This window comes from Triturus cristatus, chromosome 2_2 (assembly GCF_964204655.1).
Source record: "Triturus cristatus chromosome 2_2, aTriCri1.1, whole genome shotgun sequence".
In the NCBI taxonomy this organism is placed as follows: Eukaryota; Metazoa; Chordata; class Amphibia; order Caudata; family Salamandridae; genus Triturus; species Triturus cristatus.
The window spans coordinates 1,115,261,633-1,115,287,944 of record NC_140582.1 but is presented as its reverse complement, the minus strand read 5'-3'; positions in this window follow the sequence as shown (position 1 = coordinate 1,115,287,944).

Genomic DNA, 26,312 nt, shown 5'->3' with positions numbered 1-26,312 from the left:
AACACATGTCTCATCGCACGTCCCAGGATTATTTCATGAGGACTCAATCCTGTAGGTCTGTCTGGAATTGATCTAATAGTCATGAGTACCAGAGGCAAGACATCAGGCCATTTCATACCTGTGGCCAAACACATTTTCCCTATTCTATTTTTGATAGTACCATTCATCTGTTCAACCACACCAGAAGCCTCTGATCGGTAGGCACAATGTAGTTTTTGTTGTACATTCAATGCTTCACAAATTATTCTTACAATCTCATTATGGAAATGTCTTCCTCGGTCTGACTCAATTGTCACTGGGAACCCAAACCTAGGGATGAACTCTCTCAGCAGTAGCTTGGCTACTGTCATCCCATCATTTCTTCTTGTTGGGAATGCTTCCACCCACCTAGAGAATAGGCAGACCACAACCAAAACATACCTCAGTTTGTTACAGGGAGGCATTTCAATGAAACCTACTTGCATTGTGGTGAAAGACCCTCCTTCTCGACCTATTGTTCCCAGACTCACTACTGTCTTCCTTCCAGGATTGTATTGCTGACATATTAGGCATCTTTGACAAAGACTTTCTGCTACAAGTCTGAATTTTGCATTTTACCAGGTCTGCTTAAATGACCTGATCATGGCATCTCTCCCTATATGTCCCTGGCCATGATGCATCCGTGGCATGGTAGACATCATGCTATCAGGCATAACTGGTCTTCCATCTCGATAGACCCACACATGATCCTTTTCCCTTGGGGCACATCCTGCTTTTACCCACTGTCTCATTTCCTCATCTCCTGCCTCTTCTTGCAATTGCCTTACCTCTTCCCAAGTCCCTACAATGTTAGTAAACATTAATGAGCAAGAAGACATTTCTCTTTCCTTACCCCGATTGACCGAATTCTGATTTCGTGCACAATACTGTGCCATGTCATTGGCGTACCTGTTTCCTGTGGCGATATAATCACCACCTTGACTATGAGCAGCACATTTTACAACAGCCAATTGTCTAGGCAGCTGTATCGCCTCAAGCAATTTTCCAACCACTTCTGCATTCTTAATAGGAGTTCCACTCGAGGTCAGGAAACCTCTTTGTAGCCATAGTTGGCCTAAGTCATGGACCACTCCAAAGCCATACTGGCTGTCAGTTATCACAGTCACTCTCACACTCTTCCCAATCTTGCAGGCTCTAGTCAAAGCCACGAGTTCTGGGCTGATTTTACTCCTTTCAGATAGGACGCTTCTATTACTGCTGCGACTGTGTATACTGTATACGCTGCACTCAGCACTCCTTCATCTGTTCTCAAACATGACCCATCAACAAACATTACAAAATCACTTTCTGGCAAAGGTACATCTATCATATCTGGTCGTGGTTTTGTACAAAAATCAAGTACATCCAAACAATCATGATCTACTTCATCTCTTACTTCCACAATATCAGCATCAGGCAACAAAGTTGCAGGATTCACATTCAAACATCTTGCAAGATTCACATTAGTTGCACCTAATATGACCTTCTCATACTTAGTCAGCCGACTGTGTCATATACTGAGTACGACTCCTTGTTAACAGAATCGCTACATCATGAGGTACAAACACTTTCAATGGATATTCCATCACAATTGCTTCACTCTGCTCCAAACTTCGACATGGTGCAGCCACCGCTTTCAAACATCCCGATAAAGCTACAGCTACTGGATCAAGCATTGATGAAAAATATGCAATTGGTCTTCTCAGTTTACCATGCTTCTGGATCAACACAGAAAGTGCACATCCATTTCTCTCACTGCAATACAACTCGAATTCTTTCTCATAGTCACACAAACCATCTCTCAATTTTCTAAACGCTGCCAATTCCTCCTTGTTTAGTTCAATGGGATCTTTCACATCACTTCTCGTTAATCGCACCAACGGTTTTGCGATCAAGAAGAAGTTGCTGATCCACTGACGACAGTATCCAACCATTCCCAAAAACATTCTCACTTCTCTTTGAGTCATGGGAGCCTTCTTTCCTTTTATTATTCTGATTCTGTCTATGGTTATTTTCCTTAGTCCTTTCTCAATGTTATGTCCCAAATACTGCACTTCCTGCTTACAAAACTGTAATTTCGATGGTGACACTTTAAGTCCTCCATCTGCCAAATGATTCAGCAAGGCTATCGTGTCTACCTCACAAGCTTCACGTGTTTTTGACGCCACCAAAAGATCGTCAATGTATTGGACTAATACAGAGCTTTCGGGCATTTCTAGACTTTCCAAAGACTTCTTTAATAGCTGATTGAATATTGAGGGGCTTTCTGTATACCCCTGTGGGATTCAGCACCATGGGAAAATACGCTCACCAAAACGAAATGCAAAAATTTGCTGACTGTCGTGGTGCAATGGGATGGAAAAGAAAGCATGACACAGATCAATCACTGTATACCATTCTGCATCATGGGGAATCTGATATAAAATCACTGATGGATTTGGTACAATGGGACAACATGATACCACAATTTTATTCACCTTTCTCAGATCTTGCACTATCCTGAATTTCCCATTAGGCTTTTTCAATCCCATTATCTCAAAATTCCTTGCCTGATCATTTTCTCTATTACAGGAGTTACACCTTCAATTATTTCAGGTGTCAATTTGTATTGCGGAACATTTGGATCTGGTACTCCTTCCTTTACTGTTATTTTAATTGGATCTACATTTCTCATTAGCCCTACATCTTCTCCAGTGAAATCCCAAACTTCTGCTTTTACAGATTGTCTCAATTCTTTAGGTAATTCATCAGGGTTGAATACAGCATATGTTTCAGTAACTTCATTTTCTCTGTTAGCTATGGTCATTTTATACAATACATCATCATCTGGTGTTTCAAAAGCTATTCCATCCGGAGTACAAAATATAGTGCAATTCATTTTGCACAACAGGTCCCTACCTAATAAATTCAGAGGACTGGTGTCACACACCACAAAGCGGTGCATTTCTGAAAATTTCCCTGTGCTAACTTTCACGGGGTCTGTAAGATATGTTTTAATCTGTCTGTTGGACACACCAACTACTTGGAACGTTTCATCCGAGAGAGGAAGATTCTTAACATCAGCTGATCTAACAGTTGATCGAGTAGCACCAGTATCCACTAGGAAAGTAATATTTTCATCATTAACCTTCCCATCTGCAAAAGGTCCTGTCTGGTCTACTTCTAGAGTTGCGCCATGTACGCACTCTCCTTCCTCCCTTCGGCACCGTCAATAGCTCTCTTCTGAGTCACTCTCATCGCGTTGCAGCCAATACTGCGAGACAGCGCTAGCGCGTGGTAGCTTATTTACCTGTTCTTCATTGTAGAATCCCGATTCACTACTATACTTCTGTGTGTTTCTGCTCTGTGGAAAAGGCGGCTTTGGCACCTGATTCTGTGGGGGAACAACTTGCTGGTGTTGCTGCAGTTGACCACTCACCTCATGCTGCACCTGTGGGTTCAATGATGGATTTTCATTGTTAGTACTCGGGGGAAACTTACACTCGGATTTCCAATGCCCTAGCCTGCCACAATTATGACACCGAAATTTCTTTTTAGCTTCTTCAATATTCCCTTTATACTTCTCAGGATTACATTTCGGCTTTGACCCTGCTTGTTCCACTAATTGTGCTTCTTGTCTCTCCGCTACCTTTACCTGTGCCCACATTGCCTTCTCTTTTAGTTTCCGCTGTTTTGCTTCAATTTCATCACTGAAGTATTTAGCATGTCTCAATACTTCATCTATTTTCTTGTTTTGCCAATCTACCGTATGCTGTTTAATCATCTCACCAATTTCTGGACGTAAACCATATACCAACCTGTATACAAAATGACTCAAATCCTTTTCACTCAGATTCTCATCTCCGCTAAACTGCTTAAAAGCTAGTATTAGCCTCTCATAATATGCATGTACTGACTCTTTACTTTCCTGGTGTGTTCGATCAATCTTCACCCAATCTGTCTCTTTAGGGGGCACCTTGTTATTCAAAAATACCATAACCTGCTCATATTTCTTCATTACCTCGGGGTCTGGAGCTCCTGTTTTAGGATCCCTAGGATATTCCTGGGTTGGCCAATTAATCATAAGTTTGCACTCTGTCCATAGATCTGCTTGTACAATTATGTCAAACAGACTATTCAAATCAATCCATAATACTTTAGACAATTTCACAAATCTGTCCACCCGCCTGCACCACTCAACGGGCTTCTCACGTAGTCGAGGGAAATCATTCGTAAAAGACAAAATATCCTGTCTTGTCCATGGGACATGTACATATCCTCCTCCTGGAATCTCTCCCATAGGGCATTCTGTCACTACCTTCTCCTTTTCTCTTGCAGGAAATGCTGAAAATGTCTTATCTGAGGCATCATCGCGTTTTCTATACCACCTGCTTCTCCATTTATCCACGTCTCCCCATTTTCTCAGCAAAATGATTATGTCCTTAATTTGACCTATTCGTCCTGTGGTGTTCATATTCTCAATGTCCTTTTCAGTGAAATCTACTTGCTATGGTTTCTGAAAGGCATTTACCTTTTCAATATCAATGCCCATCTCATTTGCTACTTCTTCTAACCTTTCATGTAAGTTTTTTGCTCTCCAGGTCACACTTTTACACAAAAATAATAATTCTTCATCCTGATAGGTTTTCAATTTTTCTGTTGGAATAGTCCCTACTATTAATTCTTCCAATACCATTCGTAACTTGGCCACATCAATTGATTGGGATTCTTTGTCTTTCCTCTGCAAGCTTCTTAACCATTCACTTAGCTCTTCTGTCGATGGTCCTACTGGTTTTTCTACACTTCCGTGTCCAAAATCTTTTTGTGTTTCTGACACTGTCTCTATCATTGTCATACGTCTGCACAATTCTGATTTATAAATGGATTATTTGTAAAATTCGGTTCCATTACACTTATAGTCTGCCTCCATGGATTCTTATTCTGACTCACTCTTGGTTGTTCTACTGGTTTATTACTTCTGTAAGGGACTGCCAAACAATGCTCACTGTCCTTCTGTTTGTCAAAAATAGGCATTACTGGACCTATTGTTACTGGAACAGTTACCGCTTCTAGATTCTTAGTCAATTCTCTTATTTTCTCAGTTAATTCCAGGGTCGTTTTCGCTAATTCTACAGAATTTTCTCCATCTGTTTTTTCTTCCGACCTCTTTTCTACTTCTCTAGTAGCACTGTTTTTACTCAAACTTAGGGATTCTGGTTCCGATTTTATGATTCGCATTGTTTCTCTCATTGGGGCACTTGGAGTTAATATTTCTGGTTCTGGTCGATACGGTGGTGGATTTTTATAGAACATATCATCAAGAACATCATCCTCGGACTCATTCGTTCCATACCCTCTCGACTCCACATTATGCCTCTTTTCTACACACTTTCGTCCTTCATTCTCTCCTACAGTTCTTACAGGGAACACACCCTCAGTCATACTCGCAACCCGCCATCTTCTCATTCGATGATTATGCGTTTCATATCCGTATGGTCTTCCAAACAGGTACCTATATCCTCTACCATTTCTTTGTCTCTCTCGTTCATGCATTTCGTCTTCTCATTCCGTCAAAGCCTCAAACTGCGTCGGTCTAGGTCTTGGTTCTAAATTCATGATTTTCTCTCTCAAATTTCTCAAAACAGCCAAATTAAATGAACCATGCTCTGGAAAAGCTAATACTCCATCTTCCTTCGTATATCTCACCCTGTTATCTAACCAAATACAAGTATTATACCCATATTTCACAATCATAAAGGATGCGGGGGTTTTCGGTGGAGGAAGTAACTGTCCTTCCCTAGTTTTAACTGGTTTGTCCTTCTTAATCCACTTCTTGATTCTTCCTAACCATGTTTTTCTCTCTTTTTCTGGTGGATCGCAAAAAATGTTTTTTGCCTTTCGCGTATCCCTAGTCTCTCTTTACAACTGTACCGCTAGACTATCCAATCACAGCGCGACTCACACTAACGAAACAATTCAGAGCGTCTATGTCACTGTCACAATCCTCAAATCCCAGGGCGACTTACTCTAACGCACCAATAAGGAGTGTCTACGTCACCCTGTATTTCTCCACTCCTAGCGTGGCGTACATTAACGCAATAATCCAGAGCATTTCACAGTTCTGATCGATTGTCCAATCCCAGCTTGGTCGTTCTGACGTCAACAGCCGCTGCAGCAGCTCCTGCTCCTGCTTCTGTCTACCCCTCCTTCACAAATCCGCTCCGTAAGTTTTTGTTTCAATTTCTACACTTCTGTTAGTAACAACATAGAAACATCTCCATTGTCTGCTTCGCTAACCAAAGAACAGCAAAAGACCTTTCTCACGAGAATTCTGTCTTTCCCGAGAGAAGCGCTTACCTCTGCCTTCTACGGAATCATTACTTCCGTTGATAAAGTAGCACATCCCTCTACTTCAGCCTTCTATCAAGCATTAGCTAATTGTTTCTCTAGTATTTAAGACACATAGGTGCCGATTCCGATGGGGTAAAAAAAATTCCCGTACGACTCGTATCTGTATTTTTTTACGTACGAGTCGTACAAGTCCCGTATAAACGGCGAAGTACGATTCGTACCGTAAAAATACATACGAATTGCTTCGGGATAAGTCTACGAGACGTCCCCGGACAGATTTACGTACGAGTCATAAAACTGAAGTTCGAGCGCACAGGTCCGATCCGTACCAGCATCCCGAATACACAAGCGTATGGAAAACGTCCCGTACGGAGCGAACTTTGTACGACCACTACCCCGGGTACACTTGGGCCCGGGGTACGAGTCGTACGGACCCCCCACCCCACCCACGCATGTACACGCCGTACCCCAGCACCCACGTATGTACGCGCCGGATCCCCCACCTCAGCACCCGCGCCTGTACGCGCCGTACCCCAGCACCCATGTATGTACGGGTCGCACCCCCCCACCACAGCACCCGCGCATGTACGCACTGTACCCCAGCACCCGCATATGTAAGCGCCATACCCCCACCACAGCACCCGCGTATGTACACACCGTACCCCCCCACCCCAGCACCCGCGCAAGTACGCGCCATACCCCCACCCCAGCACCCGCGTATGTACACACCGTACCCCAGCACCCGCGTATGTCCGTGCCGTACCCCCCACCCCAGCACCCGCGTATGTACGTGCTGTACCCCAGCACACGCGTATGTCCGTGCCGTACCCCCCACCACAGCACCCGCGTATCTACGTGTCGTACCCCAGCACACACGTATGTAAGCGCCGTACCCCCCACCACAGCACCCGCATATGTACGTCCCGTACCCCCGACCCCAGCCCCATACTTGGACGTACCGTACCCCAACACCGTACCCCAGCATCGCGTATGTACGAGTCGTACAACACCATTGCACATGTGATCACTGAACAACAACATAGCCATGGACGCACCTTACATACGCGAAAAAGACTCGTACTGAACCAGGACACTGTAAAACAGAACAAGGACCGTCAATTCGACTCGCACAACACCACAAAACACGTCTACAGGACAAAAAACAACTAAAAGACTGACCTGGCACATCCAAACAGTCAAACAGAGGCGCAAACTCACAACCACCTCTTATAACACACCCACCAAAAGTTCCAACCCAGCCACACCCACAAATGGACCAATAAAAAGGGCCCACAATCACAAACCATGAGCCGTTGCAACAGACCCACAACTGACAGACATCACACACAAACAACTGCACCCATACACCTTAACTTACACACCTTCACACAACCTCCTTCACACAGACCCGCTCTACACATACACACACACCTACACATTCACACCCACAACCATCCACACCCACACCCCACACCATGCCCACAGACAAGAATCCAAAGTTCACAAGGGAGGAGCTGGACATCCTTGTCAACGAAATCATCAGAGTCGAGCCACAGCTCTTTGGAACATTGGTCAGACAGACCAGCATATCCCAAAAAACTAGCCTGTGGCAGAGGATCGTCGATCGGGTGAATGCTGTTGCGCCCATCAGAAGGACTAGGAATGAATGTCAAGCCAGGTGGTACGATCTGCTCAGGGCAGTCAAGCGCAAAATGAACGAGGAATACGCCCAGAGTAACATCACAGGAGGTGGGCTGCCCCAAAGAGCGGTACATTACCATCCCTGGGAGGAGAAGGTGATGGCCCTGTTTCCGCCGGTGGGAGTACACGGAGTCAAAGGAGTTCGAGAGCCTGGTGAGTACACAAACAACTCACGTAACATGGGGGGAATGGCATCCACACGTCAACTACAACAAATGCACTCACCTACCTCCAAGCCCTCACCTGACACAACCACACTCTAAACAACGCTCAGGCCACTAACATGAGTATGCCCCATTCACAAACAAACCACACACCCAAGACAGGATGTCCGGGATGCTGGGAGGGTAGGGATCAATAAACATATTGTACAACTCAGAAACAGACACCATTGCCCGAAGCCCATATGGCCCAGGTACATACCCATGCACCATGCGCAATGCACAGGGACTGCCAAAGTACTGACAAGGTAGCTGACACTTGGCCCTGCTGTAGGCAGCACAAGGGCCTCCTGTGACAACTGCAAAATCTAACACAAACACAACCAGCTCAGATAACTAGGACAGGAACTCACACACACTGACATGGCAGCATGCGCCATGGTGGGACAGATACATCACCTGGGAGACCCACAGCCAAATCACACCACACCCACCAGCAGGCAGCGTCAATCAATCAACAATCGATCAGGGTACTTGTAAGGCGCGCAATTTACCTGTCAGGGTCTCAAGGCGCAGAGGGTGGGGGGTTCCACCAATGCCCGAAGAGGCAGGTCTTGAGGAGTCTCCTGAAGGCAAGTACGTCTTGGGTCAGTCGTAGGTGGGTTGGGAGGGTCTTCCAGGTCTTGGCGGTGAGGTAGGAGAAGGATCTGCTGCAGGCGGGCATACGTTGGATGCGGAGGACAGCTGCGAGGGCGCGGATGCCGGAGCGGAGCTGGCGGTGGGGGTGTAGAAGCTGAGTCTGATGTGCAGGTAGGCTTGTCCAACGTTGTGGAGTGCCTTGTGTGAGTGGCTGAGGAGCCTACAGGTGATCCTCTTGTCGATGTGGACCAAGTGCAGGCCTCTCAGGAGGGGGGTGATGTGGCTGTGGCGAGGGGCGTTGACGATCAGTTGTGCCTAGGCGTTTCAGAAGCGTTGTAACTGCTGTTGGTATGAGGATGGGAGTCCTGCGTAGAGTGCGGTGGCATTGTCCAGTCAGCTGCTGGCGAGGGCCTGTGTCACTGTTCTACTTGTTTAAGTCGGGATCCACCAGTAGATCCGGTGGAGTGTGCGTAGGGTGTCATAGCAGGAGGAGGAGACGCCGTTGACCTGCTTGGACATGGAGAGGGAGGATGCGAGGATCAATCCTAGGTTGCGTGCGTGTTTGATGGGTGTCGGTGATGTCCCCAGAGCGATCGGCCACCAGGAGTCATCCCAGGGTGAGGGTGTGGGTCCCAGGATGAGGACCTCCATCTTGTCCGAGTTCAGTTTCAGATGGCCGCTCCGCTTCCAGTCGGCGATGGCCCTCAGAGACCCTCGTGGATGTTTGTCTTGGCGGTGTGAGGGTCCTTGGTGAGGGAGAGGATGAGCTGGGTGTCGTTGGCATAGGAGATGTCTTTGAGGTTGTGGTCGCGGGCCACTTGTGTGAGGGGGGCCATGTGGATGTTGAACAGTGTCAGGCTGAGTGATGATCACTCACCCCTCACACAAGCACACACCCCCGGGGCAGCCAATGGTGTCACACACTCTCACAACGGACATGTGACACAAAAAGATCAAGCCACAGCCAAAAAAGCATCCAACGCCAAATGCGACATGTCAAAGACCCTGGATAACATTTCAATCAGTCCCCTGCAACATACCCATCCACAAGTGAACATTGATATGAATACTAGGCACATACAACTACCTGGAGGAACTGTGGCAACCAGAACATGTATGAAACATGGATGTCGCATGAAACAGCATTAACATCGTCTCTCTCTCACACAGAGGGCAATGTCATGGATCTTCCCCCAACACTGGGGGGGAACAATCACAGGCCCAGGCTCGGCAGGAAGATGATCCCACCAGCAGCGACGACTCTCAGCACTCTGTGGATGACCCCAACCAACTTGGACCCTCTGGTGCCCAAGCCCCTGCTGCACCTGCGTCAGGTACATCTGTGCCAACCACCACCCCCATTCTTGCCACATCCCAGGAGACACCCAGTAGCCCTGCCCGCACAGAACAACTGAGCCAGTCTGACCTGGAGGGACAAGGTTCTCCGGCCACCCAGGAGGAGGCAGACAACCCTGCAAATGCCATCCCTCAGGGGTCCCGTAGACCCGATGTGCCCACAACGGCAGGCCAGGCTCATGTGGGCAGGGGTGGTGGGAGTGGAGGCAGGCGGAGGCGTGAACCTGACCAGCCAGCTGAGGGAACCGGTATGTCACACATACGCCACATCTTGGAGACATACCGGCGTGATACCAGGGGCATCAGCCAGGTAGTGGGGACCCTCAACGAGATTAAGAACCAGCAGGCCGAGCAACACGCCAGTCAACAACAACACCAAGGACGGATGGAGGCAAGACTGGCTGAGCTCCTGGCGGTGCAAACAGACATAAGCCGTTCACTCCATCGGAACGCCGACAACATGGGCAACCCTCCCTGTGCCACCAGGCGAAAACCAGCACCAGCCACAGGGAGGGAGGAGGAGGAGGATTTGTCCGATGGAGTGTCCCAAGCATCGTCAAGGCCTGCATCTGAGGGTCCCGCAAGGAAGGTGGGTCGTCCACGGAAAAGACCGTGAGAGGCAGCAGACCATCCACATCTCCCAGGTCACCTGGCCTGGCACCTGGCCCTCTGGCGCAACAGCAGCACCTCATCCAATGACATTCTCTGCCACATGGACTTGCTGGTCACAGGCTGACCAATGCTGACCAACACTGTGGTCTGGACTCTGATGACTCCAACTGACAAGGATGCCATCTCCCCCTGTGAACTTTGGATTCCATGCACACTGTATAGCACCTATTTGTCCACACTAAACAGGCCCCCCACCGAGAATAAATCTAATTTTCTACAATTACATGTTGTATTCATTTTGCATGAGTACACAACCTACGTGTGGGGAAATGTCAAACTATGCATGAGTGTTGAACTAACTCCAGCCATCCATACCCTGGACTCTGAGTCTGGGACAGGACACACATGGGTCACAATGTATCATACTATACAGACATGGAGCACAATACTCAGCCATGATGGCCTCAAGCTGCTGAGGGGGGGCATGCATTACTGTGCGGACAGACCAATTAAAGAGTATCCTGAAGGCGTAGAGGTCATGGCTCATGTGGATGTTGCTGGGGAGGGAGTAGCAGGTATGTCTTGCCAGGTGGGAGAACTATGTCCAGCATGCTGGAGTACGGTGGATGTGAAGAATGGTGGCCAGGGCAAGGTTGGATGCATGGAGTTGGCACAACGGGGTCTCAGATGACAGACAGCCAAGGTTGGTTTGGGGTCTGGGGTTGTGGCCTGCCTCCTGAGTGTGAGTGAGGAGTCTGAAGGTCATCTTGCAGCACACAGTGATCCATTGCAGCTATCTCTGGTGGACGGTGATGTGGCTGGGGCGCGGGATGTTGAGGTATGCACATGCAGCCTGGATGTGGACTGGTTTCCCGGGAGTTAGGATGTACTTGCTCCGTAGAGGCCAGGGCAGTAGTTGACACGGCTGGTGTCGTGGGCCTGGGGCATGGTCTGTCTTTCCCTGGAGTGGATCTATCTGTGGATCATGTGCATCATGCAGAGGGTGTTGCACCCTGAGGTACAGATGCTGGTGATTAGCATGGCAAATGTGAGTGACAAATCCATGATGCACACCATCTTGTGTGCGTGGCCACTGGGTGCATGTGCAGGGCTCTTGCGGGTGGGACACAAGCAGTTGACCCACCTGTAAGGGGACAATCCTCAGATGATTACCTCAGTCCTGTACAAGTCCAGACTCAGGTGGCTGATGTTCAGCCATTCATCAATGGATCTCATGCCTTCTTGAATGTTGGAACTGCCAATGGCTGCATCTTTGTTGAGGGGGAAGAGCACCTGGCTGTCAATGGCATACGAGCTGATGATGAGGTGCTATGTGCATGTGATGCCGTTGAGGGGGACCTGGACACATTGAAGATTGACACGCTGAGAGATGATACCTGGTGCATGTGCCAGATGATGCCACTATACTACATGCTGAAGGCTTGAGTCCCACTCCCATGGCCTTGCTGGTGTACGGAGCCGGTGGGGAGTAGGAGGTTGGTGTGACAGGGCCTGGAAGGCAGGACAGCGCTGTGTAGGCAGTTGGAGTTGCAAACTCATCATGCAAAGGTGTTGTGTGTGCACCTAGGGTATGCCTGAGAGCAGGCGGTAGCTCCTTGGATGGACAATGCTTGGAGGGTGGCTGCAACATCAGACTGCATTGTGATGTGGGTCATGTAAGGACATGAGGGTCGTGCAATGTGCACGTTGCATGCGCTGACGGTCCAGCCTTTGGCACCGCATGGGCGCAACAGTGGCACAGACAAGCTGATACCAGCCAAATGAATGGGTGGAGGGAGGAAGGGAGGAGCATCTTTGAGGTGTGTGTGTTGCCAAATCTGTAAACTTTCTGTGCCCTTGCTGCAGGGGCCGCAGCAGCAGGCGGCATGTCCTGGAAACTATGCCACTAGTTGCACACAAAGACAAGGATGTCAGAAAGGACTACTGCAACAGGCGTATGTAAAGGAAGGAGTGTCCGGTTTCCCATGGCACACCCAGAGACAATGGATGCACAATCACCATAGATGACTGACACCGGATCATGAAACTGAAGAACGAGCTGCGCACAGGATACACACCCTCAGCAGTTGTTGACGGCCTGTTGTGGTCACCAACATGCCCAAATACATACACAACCATGGACATCATGCACAATGGATATGAAAATCCCTGAATAACTGCATGCATGTTGCTAAACTACACATAGACTCATATGCACAATCTTTGACAACTATGCCAGAGATGCCGCATGCAAAGTGACAAGAGACCTGCATTGACAGAGATGAGGCACCTTGCAGGGTGAGGAACACCTTTATTACTCAGGTTCACACCTAGGGAAATGCATAAATATGAACAGACTCACAGGTCATTTGACAGAACATGTGGGACCTACACTGGACACCCCCTTCACAACACAGATGCTGTAAATCCATTGAACTGGCACACAAGTGAAGGGTGTGAGCCAAACACCCCCTGCTGCACACGGAGGGGCTGCAATTCCCCATTTATCCTCTCATGGGGATGTCCCACACTATGTCCACCCGTAGCATCCCGTATGTTTCAGAGGGAAGTTGTACACACATTGATGCCTTCATCAGAATCCACAGTCCCATCACAGATGACTGTTACGAAGGGTGACTATTAATACATGGGAGTCATGCAACATGTCATGTGCCCCATGGTGAGTCATAATGTATGTATAGTAACACAACATGCACAAGAGCAGTGCCCACACATTCCAAACACCTACCAACACCAAAATGCAGTGCAGCAATCCTTAACCAAAAAGACTTTTCACCATGTCTGTGCATGGGACGCTGATTCAGCACATGTTGCAATACTCATGAGCAATAGCGGGAGGCCAACGATGATACAAGCAGACAGCTAGCAAAACTACCTGGGGATGACAGACACACAAGAAGTCGGGGAAAAGATTGTCATCTGCATGCATGGTCATTTACTCTACAGGAATAAGTGTGTCACCATGCTATATTAAAATTGAGTGTCTAAGCTAAAATGTTTGGAAGGACATCATCACTCGAGTGACACATCTGAAAACACATCTAAGTCACTTAGCATCCAGTCAGCTGGACACACACATTGCAACACATGCCACACAAGGCTCCAGCCATGCACACTCAGACCCATGGACTCACCATTATGAGAAGAAGTTGCGTATGAGCTGACTCCGGATGTCGTCCTCCTCCTCCTCCTCAGCGTCACTCGCCTCGTGACCAAGCCCACATTCTCCATGGGTGGATGTTCCTGCTCATCCGGATCCAGGATGAGTGGCACAGCCTTCTCCACTGCCATGTTGTGCAGCATGCAGCACACAAGGAAGATCTTGCAGGCCTTCATCGGAGCATATGGGAGGGACCCGCCTGTCTTGTGAAGGCACCGGAATCTGCTCTTCAGGAGGCCAAACGTCCTCTCAATCACTCGCCTGGTCTGCCCATGTGCGTTGTTGTAACGGTGATCTGCAGCTGTTCTGGGGTTGCGGAGGGGTGTCATCAGCCATGACATGTTGGGATAGCCAGAGTCCCCTACATGGAAACATCATGTAAAGAAGTGGGTCAGGAGATGCCGTAAGATAATAAAATAGCGCAAAACAGAGGACAAAGAGAGTATACCCACCAACAAGACATGCTCGTTCGTTGTGCAGCCCCAGCATAATTTCTGGCACCCTGCTACACCTCATGATGTAGGCATCGTGTGCTGACCCTGGAAAACATGCAAACACATGGGAAATCAGCATGTTAGCAAGACACACCACAAGGGCATTTATAGAGTGGTAATGTTTACGGTTGCGATAGACCACCTCCTGTGCCTGTGGTGGTACCAAAGCCACATGTGTCCCATCAATAGACCCTATGACATGGGGCATCCCTCCCAGGGCATAGAACTCACCCTTGACACCTGTCAACTGCTCACGATTTGGAAAATGGATGAATTCATCCAGGTGGCTTCTAAAAAATCATGCTGAACATGGTCTGTGACATGCCACCCACATCAGCTATGGTGAATTGAAACGTACTGGTGGCAAAAAAATTTAGGGCTGCCATCACCTTCATCTTGGGGGTCAGCGCAGTAGGATACCTGTGTCGCGGTTGGAGGTGTTGTTCAAGCTTTGCGGTCAAGTCCTCAATCAACTGTTGCGAGAAGCGGTAACGTCTTATGCAGTGACGTTCCCTCATGGCAGCCAAGTCTGGCATTGGTCGGGGGAGAGGCGGTGCCCTGCAGATAATTGGAAGGAAGAACGAAGAGTGAGTACCTAACAACATCAATGTCAATGAACTGAGCACATGCTCAACTGTTACTACACATCAGCTAAATACAGAGTCAGTTCTGTGCTATACATCCAGGACACGTATGGCAGCCAGGTGATACTCCTACGACAAGCCAGCTACACCCGTTGATAGTCACGTTCTACATGACATGTACAGATCATACACATAGCGATGAAGGGGTACACGTGAAAAACGAAAACACAGACATGGATACACCGCAGATATGTCCTCATGTCATAAAATGATCTTTGAAGCATCCAGACACACGTAACGTGTGAATCCACATGTGGCATGGTGTGCGTATATGTGTGCCATGCCCATCTACACACAGACACATGTTGGATGCAGCAACAGCAGATGCAGTTGACGGAACAACACCAGCAAGCTCATAGGAACACATGACACACACAGGACATGTTCACATCGGGTCACGCTCTTACTTAGATGTCAGGTGTTAGTGTCCCTGTCCCTGGTATCAGGGGACATTTGCGGGTGTTGGTGACTGTGCCATACCAGTGATGCAGTGCTTGACACGTTTGTACTACATGCACACATGTGCATTGTGGGAAGGGGAAGTGTGCCACATACTGCCCCATCACACATGACATGTGTACACAGGTCATCACACATCTATTGTGCTAAAATATGAGGAGACATGTGCCACATCACTGCCTGACACACCTATGCCCTGCACATGTAGGACTGGAATGACTATGACTTGATGTACAGCCGTGCACGAGTCTGACACCTCCATTCCATTTGTGTGCGCCTCCTATCACCTGTGTAAGCTGTGAAGCGCACCGTACACACGCTCTAAGGGTGTGTGAATGGTCCGTATCATCACACTGTTGTTCCCGCCGGAGTACGGGTGTGTGTACGAACCGTACACACGTACGTGTACGACCAGTGTGTACACATACGTGGACTACCAGTGTGTACACGTACGTGTACGACCAGTGAGTACACGTACGTGGACTACCAGTGTGTACACATATGTGTACGACCAGTGTGTACACCTACGTGTACATACTGGTCGTACACGTACATGTACGCCCTGGTAGTCCACGTACGTGTACACACTGGTAGTTCACGTACGTGTACACACTGGTCGTACACGTACGTGTACGCCCTGGTAGTCCACGTACATGTACACACTGGTAGTCCACGTACGTGTACGACCAGTGTGTACACGTACGTGGACTACCAGTGTGTACATGTACGTGTACGACCAGTGTGTACACCTATGAGTACACACTGGTCGTACACCTACGTGTACACACTGGTAGTCCACATACGTGTACACACTGATCATACACGTACGTGTACGCCCTGGTAGTCCACGTACGTGTACACACTGGTAGTCCACGTACATGTACACACTGGTCGTACACGTACGTGTATGCCCTGGTAGTCCACGTACGTGTACACACTGGTAGTCCACGTACGTGCAAGACCAGTGTGTACACGTACGTGGACTACCAGTGTGTACATGTACGTGTACACCCTGGTAGTCCACCTACGTGTACACACTGGTCGTACATGTACGTGTACGCCCTGGTAGTCCACGTACGTGTATGACCAGTGTGTACATGTATGTGGACCACCAGTGAGTACATGTACGACCAGTGTGTACACCTACGTGTACGACCAGTGTGTACACGTACGTGTACGACCAGTGTGTACACATACGTGGACTACCAGTGTGTATACGTATGTGCACGACCAGTGTGTACACGTACATGCACTACCAGTGTGTACACCTACGTGTACGACCAGTGTGTACACGTACGTGGACTACCAGTGTGTATACGTATGAGCACGACCAGTGAGTACACGTACGTGGACTACCAGTGTGTACACCTACGTATACGACCAGTGTGTACACATATGTGTACGACCAGTGTGTACACGTACGTGGACTACCAGTGTGTATACATACATGTACGACCAGTGTGTACACATACATGGACTACCAGTGTGTACACGTACGTGTACGACCAGTGTGTACACCTACGTGTACGACCAGTGTGTACACGTACGTGGACTACCAGTGTGTATACATACGTGTACGACCAGTGTGTACATGTACGTGGACTACCAGTGTGTACACGTACGTGTATGACCAGTGTGTACACGTAAGTGTTGTAACGGTGATCTGCAGCTGTTCTGGGGTTGCGGAGGGACTACCAGTGTGTACACATACGTGTATGACCAGTGTGTACACATAAGTGTACACACTGGTCGTACACGTACGTGTACACACTGGTAGTCCACGTACGTGTACACACTGGTCGTACACGTACGTGGCAAACGCAATGTGCAATTGGTGCGGTAGGAGTACGTGTGAAACGCACCGTACCTGTGTGTGGATAGCTAAATTACATAGGGACACATGAGGGACAAGTATTAGGGCCTAAATGCATGCTGGTTGTCATGGATACAGATTTTCAAGTTCAAATTTTCTATCATGTGGCCTGGAATAGGCAGTTGGCAACTAAATACAATGTTGCAAAGTGGTTGTTGACTTCACATCCTGCTCAAATTTTGAACCATGCAAAGGCCCTCACTGGGGTATGTTTAAAGGGATTGGAGGAAACGTAGGATGCAAATGAGACTGACCAATCACTCTGTACTCCTGTAAATGAAACAGCCCAGCAAGGCAGATATAAGTCAGCCAGAACCCATGAGAGGGCACTTGCCTGCACTACCTTACACTCGACACCACTGCTGCTGCTTGTGATTCCTCTGGCACCATGTCAGGGACTGTGGAGAGGGCCCAGCCTTTCAGCCATGAGGAGAATGAGGCATTGCTTGATGTAATCCTCCCACAGTACCCCAGCCTGTATGGGAGACCAGGGGAGCTGGTGAGTGCTGACTCCACTAGCTTTTACTGTGCCCCTTTTTTGTGACTGTCACTTCTGGCATTGTGTCCAGGTGTGACAGATATGCAATGTTGTTTTGCGTGGGTCCCAGGGGGGGAATGGCTTATGTCTCCCATGCAGAGCTTGATGTAGTTCCTGTGTGCACTCCTCACTTGCATTGTGCTTACTGTGACATTCACTGCATAGTGCATGGCACATTCAGCCTACCCAATCCTTATGCCAATTTTTGTCCTGTTGTCCAGAGGTGATTCCCTGCCCCCCCCGGTGTGATTGGTGACTGTACCCACAGATGTGTGTGAGTTGAGTGGAGCTGTGGTGAGAGTGTCCAAGTGATGTGTACGCCACCTGGACATTGATGTGTGTGAATGTTCCTTGTCATGTGGGTGAGTGTCTATGTGGAGTGTTGCACCCCAGCTGCATGGAGGAGGCAACAGCTCCACCAATCTAATGGGAGAAGTAAGCCGTGCAGAGTGTCTGACTTGCTGAGCTAGCACCACACCTGTGACACCCCACAGGCAAGTGGCACATGTGCAGAGTGAGGTTTGTACCCGCTGTTGCCAATGGCAGGTGATTGATCTGTGCCTGTGTGTGTCTGTGTACTCTGCTGATGTTGCGTCAGTGGCCTGGGGCATGTGACTGCTTGGAGGTGCTGTCCATCAGCCTGGTGTTGCATGTGATGCACAGCGTGTGCCATGATCAGGGAGTGTGTTGCACCCCTCATGCCACCTGTGTACTTTCAATGCCATGTTGTGCAATGGGGCTTTCACAGAGGCTAATGTCCCTATGACAAAGGTGCTATTTGTTGTCAGCATACTATGCCCTGTTCAACATATCAAAGTTGTTCAAATGTGTGTCTCTGTGACATGGAGCAGGTGTAGTGATGTTGTCTCACTTTGTCATCCTCACAGGTAACTGCCTACGCCAAGGGGGAGATATGGAAGCGGGCCGTCAGGGCCGTGAGATCAGTGGAGGGTCGCAGTCGGTGCCTAGCCCAGGTGAGGAGACGCTGACAGGACATCCGGTGCTGGACCCGGAGGATCGCCCGGTTGCAGCTGAAGGACTCACCTCCACGCAAGCACGGCGGGGGCCGACGCCTGAACCACCAGATGAAGCGTGTCCTGGCGGTGGTCTTCCCTGACTTGAATAGGCGGTTACAGGAGTTGCTGCAGCCTGAAGGGGGTAGGTACATGTGTGTTTGTTGTGTGTCTCCAGCTTTTGGAAGTGCTCAGTCGCCTGGATACACAGCGAGGGTTAATTTGTGCAGTGCATAGCCTGTTCCCCAAAGTCAAACGGTGCTGTTCTTCCTCCCTTCCCCTCCTTGACATGTGTTCCCTGGTCTGTGTGTAATCACTATTGCACATGGTCATCTAGGCTGGCAGTTAATCCAAGTGCACATTGCTTTCTGCATCATGTGGGGGGGGTTCTGAGACATGTGTTGTTACCGTGCCTGTGCCCTGTCCTGTTCAGTCATTTGGGGTTCCATATTAGTTGGCACTGATGCTGAGTCTCAACATAGGAGTGTGAGTTTTCAAATGAACAGATTTGCAGCATGCATGACTGATGTGTGGCCTCAAACATGATGTGCATGAGTGGGAGATATGCATAGTGCCGGTACCGTAGCTCATGTTACAGTCAGATAATTCCAGGACCATGGAGCAGTGTTCCCACTACAGTCCCCTAAGACACCCTTGCCTCGGAATCATGTGTGTCATCCAACACTGTGCCCATTCTCTGTGTGTTCAGCATAGTTTGGCCTCTGTGGCATTGCTCCCTGCCCTCTTTTGTATTTATCTAAAGTGTGCTACATGTGCCCATTGTACAGGCTGACCCCATTTTGCTTGTGCATCCATACACTGGGCAGTGCCTGTGTGTCTATGTACAACTATCTGTTGATGGTTGTTTGTCACAAAAATGTTTTGGCAGCCTCACGAGGTGATGTGGAGTACATTTAGGAATTCTTGATGCACATTTGAGTAAACCCAGATTAAGAGGTGTAACTTCTGGATCTGTCTCAATAACATTGTCTCAGGTATGGGAGGTTTGTGCGGGCAAGGCCTACATGTCCAAACCTTATGTTTCCTTGCCAGGTCTGACCTGTGTGTGATAATTGTCTGGACAGACACTCAACATGCAGGGACCCAGTCATGTTGTGCTGGGTTTAATGTTTGTGCTTTGCAGCATGTGTCAAAAATGCAAATACATGGCTCATGCTCATCCATTTTTGCCACCAGTGTGTGGTTGAGATGCTACGTAGTTTGGTCTGTGTGTGCTGACATCTGTGTGGACATTCTTGCTTCCCATGAGGGTGTCTCCTCAGTGCAGGTGCTCCTTATCCCGACACATTGCAGGCCCATTAGCTAATGCATTGTCCTGTGTTTGGACATGTGTGCCACTCCACATGACAGGCAGTGGGTCCGATGTGTTGCCAACTGTGTCGTCATGGTACGGATGGCCATGTGACAGGTTGCATGATTCAAGTTTTTAGTCAAGAAGTATCGTACCTTGGCACTCACTACACTTGTCAACATGTCTCAATTTTTTATATGCTTCATTTTGCTAGTTGTGAAGGACAATAATGTGCCTGCATGACAGATGTCTCCCAGGGAAGTGCAAAAGAAAGTACTTTTACACTTTACGTGGACACGCTGGCACATTTTACAGAAAGGCACAGTTTGATTACCACTTGTTTTCTGATTATACATATCCATGTTCACACAGTGTGTTTGCATGTGTGTAAGTCCTTGGTTGTTGCTGATACCAACTTACGAGTGTCAAGTCGTCCAGACCACCGTGGTGCCATGTATATGTACTTACTGATACCCCATTTCATCTTTACAGTGGCTTATTAGAATTCGGCTGGCAGCTCATACAATGACTGTGTAAATGTATTTTTTTGTGCACCTCATTGTGTGACTTCTGTCATACAGGCAGATGGGTCTTCTGTTCACAAAGTGGCACATTCACACATTCTAAACATGTACATTGTGTAATGTGTTGTGAGTCCTAAGGGATCGCAACGTTTTTGGTTATGGTTTCCAAAGTACTCACAGGTCTCAGAGTATGGGGACACCTTCAGCATTGAGGTGTGTTATTTGGCCTTGGGTGCACCAATACTGTTTCGTTCACAGTGAACAAGAGGTGGCATGTCTTCATAGTCTTGCTGTGCTCAACTGTCCCCAGACACTAGCTTCTCAGTGTACTTCAATATCAAGTTATTTGCTGTTGTGTCATAATCTCCATTGTTTCCAAGTGGCATGGTGGGTCAACCAACTGGGGAGTGCAGGGTTACATATGTGCAGATTATTCTAGATGTTACTCATGATGCATTTCCTGATATGCACTGTGACATTTTTGTTTGGACTCATGTGTCTGTTGTATACAGGTGACTGATTATTTTCTGAATCATCACCTTGGCAACAGCATCATCGGAGGACACCGAGGAAGACACCTGCACGGACCTGGAGGAGTCTGCGGGAGAGACTGCATTGACTGGGGGAGAATGTCTGCATTGTCAGCATTCCGTCCATCATTTGTTTGTTGTAACGCTTTTTGCCCTAAGTGGGATGGGTATTCCCAGACATGGGACCTGTGCTCACTACGCCACTGGAGTCAAGCTATCCTGGTTGATGACGGCTGATAGCCAGAAACCGGTCCTAGGATGCTTGATTCCGGTCCAGGGAAGAAATGGCTTGGCAGTTCGGGCTGGACTGTTCCCATGAGGCACAGGGTCAAGACTGATTTGCATATGGCCATGTCTAAACTGGGGTGGTGTAGTGGGCAAAAGAACGATGGATTTAACCCAGATCTCTTGACTGGGGGAGAATGTCTGCATTGTCAGCATTCCGTCCATCATTTGTTTGTTGTAACGCTTTTCGCCCTAAGTGGGATGGGTATTCCCAGACGTGGGACCCGTGCTCACTACGCAACTGGAGTCAAGCTATCCTGGCTGATGACGGCTGATAGCCAGAAACCGGTCCTAGGATGCTTGATTCCGGTCCAGGGAAGACATGGCTTGGCAGTTCGGGCTGGACTGTTCCCATGAGGCACAGGGTCAAGACTGATTTGCATATGGCCATGTCTAAACTGGGGTGGTGTAGTGGGCAAAAGAACGATGGATTTAATCCAGATCTCTTGACTGGGGGAGAACGTCTGCATTGTCAGCATTCCGTCCATCATTTGTTTGTTGTAACGCTTTTCGCCCTAAGTGGGATGTGTATTCCCAGACCTTTGGACCCGTGCTCACTACGCCACTGGAGTCAAGCTATCCTGGCTGATGACAGCTGATAGCCAGAAACCGGCCCTAGGATGCTTGATTCCGGTCCAGGGAAGACATGGCTTGGCAGTTCGGGCTGGACTGTTCCTATGAGGCACAGGGTCAAGACTGATTTGCATATGGCCATGTCTAAACTGGGGTGGTGTAGTGGGCAAAAGAACGATGGATTTAACCCAGATCTCTTGACTGGGGGAGAATGTCTGCATTGTCAGCATTCCGTCCATCATTTGTTTGTTGTAACGCTTTTTGCCCTAAGTGGGATGGGTATTCCCAGACGTGGGACCCGTGCTCACTACGCCACTGGAGTCAAGCTATCCTGGCTGATGATGGCTGATAGCCAGAAACCGGTCCTAGAATGCTTGATTCCGGTCCAGGGAAGACATGGCTTGGCAGTTCGGGCTGGACTGTTCCCATGAGGCACAGGGTCAAGACTGATTTGCATATGGCCATGTCTAAACTGGGGTGGTGTAGTGGGCAAAAGAACGATGGATTTAACCCAGATCTCTTGACTGGGGGAGAATGTCTGCATTGTCAGCATTCCGTCCATCATTTGTTTGTTGTAACGACACCTGGCAGTAGCACTACATCTGTCACCGCCCCCTCCATTCCCATCACCGCCCTCCCAGTTGCTCCTTCTGTCCGTGCTAGGCAACACCATGTCTCCTTCGTGCCAGGCACCGCACCCCCTGCCCCTGTCCCCCCTGCTGCCCTCACTGCAGAGTCTGTGGACATTCTGCGGCATTTGCAGGTTGGCCAGACATCGATGCTGAATGTCCTCCATGGCTACACCCGAATGATGACACAGATGGTGTCGTACATGGAGGGCATGTCATCAGCGATGTCTGATCAACGGATGTTGCTGAGGTCCATGGACTCTTCACTGACGGCAGCAGTGAGTCTCCTGCAGTGCTTTGTCCCCCCCCTACCCCTGCACCATCCACACTTCCCACTCCCATACCTGTCCCAAGCACACACAGACATTCCCAAGCACGCACCCCACCAGACACGGGCAGCACACCACCACGTAAGGGCAAGCGCACTCCTACTGGCACGCACACTCAGGGGGATGAAGGCACACCCACTGGGTCTGGGGCACACAGGCATACACGCAGCCACAGTCCGAGGCCGCATGCCGCACTACCCAGTCCCTCCAAAGGCACTCCCCTCAGCTCCCCTACCACACAACCTGACAAGGAGGCCTACTTGGCTGTGCTGGGCCTCAGCCCCTCTGGCTCTCCAACCCGCAAACGGGAACGGCACTCCACGGGTAGGGGAGTTGAGTCCCCCCTGTCCCCACCTCCCCCAGTAGCGCTGCACCCCATCACTCTGACCCCCCCCTCCTTTGAGCCTGTGTTTTCTTCGGGTGAAGGGGAGATGCTGGACGACCTGGCAGCAGTGTGCAGCGCCGAGCTGACCTCCACCTTTGGTGCTGCCCCACCCCCTGTGGTAGAGGCGTCTGTCCCTGCACCCACCACACCTACCCTTACACCTCCTGTCCCTGCGGTGCCTGGTCCTTCCCCACATGATGCCCCCCCCCAGCCGACGAACCTGAGGGTTCTAATGTGCAGGCAAGCTAGGGGAGATGTGTGGCCATGTGTCCCCCCCCAAGGACTTCTGATCTGGACTGGCCATGTGCCTTTGTAAATAGTGTCCTTTTATAATTTTTCATTTAATGCTGAATAAAGCATTTTCTTTTCACTTTGAACACTATTGCATTTCAGGTATTGATGTGGGTGCTGATGGTCCCGGAGTTGGGGTTTTGGTAATGTGTTATGTTTCAGGAAAAAGTTGTAGTCTGATGCTCATGGGGTGGACCATGGTATCTGCATACCATCACAATGTCTCTGCAACGTATCTTTGCTTGTGTGTGCTATTTGTGTTTGGAGACATTGTCCCAAGGAGTGTTCCTTCCTCTGTGGCACCTGACATCTTCCCTGCAGGGAGTTGCACTTTTGTTGTGCTGACCTGGGTCTACATTTCCTTTGTTGGTGACGGATCTCTTCCACTATGGCCATGCCTGCTCAGCAATGTCTCCGGCTGCATCGTCTGTCCAATCCTTGCTAGTCACTGTACTTGTGTATTGAGTATGTTGTCATGCCTTCATGGCGACATTCAGCATTTTCCGCACTATGCATGTGTGTTATCCCAGCCTAGCACACAATTGGTACTTGTTCTGCAGGGTATTTGGGCACCTGACTGACAATTGTGGACATTGTATCTGTGGGAAGTCCACCCTATTCCTTCCATGAGAGGCAACATCTTGGTGCCTGTCCCAGTACCTGTACATTCCTATCAGTCCTGGGATGTGCGTGACAGTGTGTGTTCCCTTTGGCTCTCTTAGTGTAGTGGGCATTGACATGACTATACAGTCTTGTGGCATGATCTCTGTGTGTGTATTGTGCTGCATCCGCCAGGGGTGGGTATGCATGTGTCATTTGTCCTCACACCCACATTTGTTGTGTCATGCAGTGGGGGAAGGACATCCATCCTCATGGGAGTGGGACACTGCTGTCAGTGATGTGTTGTTATGGCACTATCAACATAGTCGAACATTAGGGATGCGTACATACACCCATGGAGTTGTGCTCATCTGATCATGATGTTCACACCCCCATTCTGCCCACTGCTGGGAGTGATATGCACCCACCCCTCACATGTCTCTGTCCACTGCTGGTATTCCTCTGCACCTACCCCTCACAAGTCTCTGTCCACTGCTGGGAGTGATAGGCACCCACACCTCACATGTCTTTGTCCACTGCTGGTATGCCTCTGCACCCACCCCTCACATGTCTCTGTCCACTGCTGGTATTCCTCTGCACCCACCCCTCACATGTCTCTGTCCACTGCTGGTATTCCTTTGCATCCACCCCTCACAAGTATCTGTCCACTGCTGGTATTCCTCTACACCCACCCCTCACATGTGTCTGTCCACTGCTGGTATTCATCTGCACCTACCCCTCACATGTCTCTGTCCACTGCTGGGAGTGATAGGCACCCACCCCTCACATGTCTTTGTCCACTGCTGGTATTCCTCTGCACCCACCCCTCACATGTCTCTGCCCACTGCTGGTATTCCTCTTCACCCACCCCTCACATGTCTCTGTCCACTGCTGGTATTCCTCTGCACCCACCCCTCACATGTCTCTGTCCACTGCTGGTATTCCTCTGCACCCACCCCTCACATGTCTCTGTCCACTGCTGGGAGTACTCTGCACCCACCCCTCACATGTCTCTGTCCACTGCTGGGAGTGATAGGCACCCACCCCGCACATGTCTCTGTCCACTGCTGGTATTCCTCTGCACCCACCCCTCACATGTCTCTGTCCACTGCTGGGAGTGATAGGCACCCACCCCTCACATGTCTCTGTCCACTGCTGGGAGTGATAGGCACCCACCCCTCACATGTCTCTGTCCACTGCTGGGAGTGATATGCACCCACCCCTCACATGTCTCTGTCCACTGCTGGTATTCCTCTGCACCTACCCCTCACATGTCTCTGTATACTGTTGGTATTCCTCTGCACCCACCCCTCACATGTCTCTGTCCACTGCTGGTATTCCTCTGCACCTACCCCTCACATGTCTTTGTATACTGTTGGTATTCCTCTGCACCCACCCCTCACATGTCTCTGTCCACTGCCGGGACTCCTAGGCAGAAACCCACCCAACCACCCGCACCCTTGGTGCTGTACACTGCTGTCCTGGCCATGAACACACCCCAATATACTGGTTATATGCTGCACCAGGCCCTAAGCCAACATTCGTGGCGTGTGTACGCCTTGTATCACTAATGTACTGGTGCCCTAGAGGTACGGGTGATGCGGTCCGTACCCCCGCTCTGAGGGCGTGGGTACGGCCCATACCACCATTGTAGTGGTGATGTAGGAGTACGCGCCATACCCATGCCCTCAGGGCGTGGGTACTGCCCGTACCACCATTAGAGTGGTGATGTAGGGGTACGCGTGGTACTGGCCATACCCACGCTCTGAGGGCGTGGGTACAGCGCGTACTCCTACATCACCACTCCAATGGTGGTATGGGCCGTACCCATGCCC